We start from the raw sequence: 1,429 nt of genomic DNA, 5'->3' as shown, positions 1-1,429 counted from the left end.
TTTGCAGACCCCTGCTCTGTTCCATTCCATTGATCTGTGTCTTCCTTGTCACCAATACCACACTGTCTTGATTGTGGCAGTTTTAGAGTTAGTCTTAAAATCCAGTAGGGTGAGCGTTCCAACTTGATTCTTTGTCTTTTTTTTCTTTTTCTTTTTTTTGCGGTACGCGGGCCTCTCACCGTTGTGGCCTCTCCCATTGCGGAGCACAGGCTCCGGACGTGCAGTCTCAGCGGCCATGGCTCATGGGCCCAGCCGCTCTGCGGCACGTGGGATCTTCCGGGACTGGGGTACGAAGCCATGTCCCCCGCATTGGCAGGCGGACCCTCAACCACTCTGCCACCAGGGAAGCCTTGATTTTTTGTCTTTTAATTGATGCTTTTAAACCACTTTTATTTTATGTAATTGTTGATATGTTTGGCCTTAGTTCCCCCATTTTATGCTTTGATGTCTTTGTTTTGCTGTTCCTGCCTTCTTTTGGGCTATCAGAACGATTCCATTTCAATTTCTTTATTATGTTCCTGCATACATCACCTTGCAGTTTGTTTGTTTATTGATTATATCAGGAAATACAATATACATGCTGAACTCTTCTGTGTCCTGACAATTGATACTTTACCACTTCAAGTGGAATGTTGTTATCTAGCCCCTTAAGTCCCTTAACCACCTCCTCCTTTATGACACATTTGTCTTATGACACTGACATACATTGAAAGCCCCATCACAAAATGTTATATACTTTCTGCTTCAACCGTTAAATACATTTTAAAGGACTCAGGAGGGAAGGATGCTCTACTGTTTACCCAGATACCATTTCTATTCATCTTCCCTCCTCCCTGATGTTCTGTTTTCTTCTGGTATCATTTCCTTTCTGGTTTAGAACACATCTATGAACAGTGAATTCTCTTCATTTTCCTTCATCTGAGAGTGTCTATTTTCCCTTCGTCCCCGAAGGATATTTTCATGGATACAGAGTTCTGTGCTGACAGTTCTTTTCTTTCAGCATTTAAAAAATATCCCAGTTACCTCTGGCGTCCATGGTTTCTGATGAGGAGTCTCCAACCCCCTCAGGCGACTTCCGATTCATCTTCAAAACCTGGATCAGGTCTTATTTCTCATTCAAACTCTGCTGATTTTATGGGTCCCCTCCCTGCTCCATGATTCAAGCCCATCATGCCTTTCCTATGTGTGACATCATCACACACATCACCCCACCTGTAGTGACCCAATCACACATTGGTCTCATCCACTTGTTCTTGCTCGTGTTCACCAGCTGAGGGGTGGGGAAGGGAGGAAGGAAGGAGAAAGGGAGGAAGAGAAGGGAAAGGGGAAGAGGAAAAAGAAGAAGAAGAAGATGGGGGAGGGGAGGGGGAGGGGTAAAATAGATGCTCTCAGGTGGTGGAAAACGAAGAGAATCCATTGTCATCAGCTG

The sequence above is a fragment of the Neophocaena asiaeorientalis genome, unplaced genomic scaffold, assembly GCF_003031525.2.
Source record: "Neophocaena asiaeorientalis asiaeorientalis breed wild unplaced genomic scaffold, Neophocaena_asiaeorientalis_V1.1 scaffold593, whole genome shotgun sequence".
NCBI lineage: Eukaryota > Metazoa > Chordata > Mammalia > Artiodactyla > Phocoenidae > Neophocaena > Neophocaena asiaeorientalis.
This window is presented reverse-complemented; position numbering follows the sequence as displayed.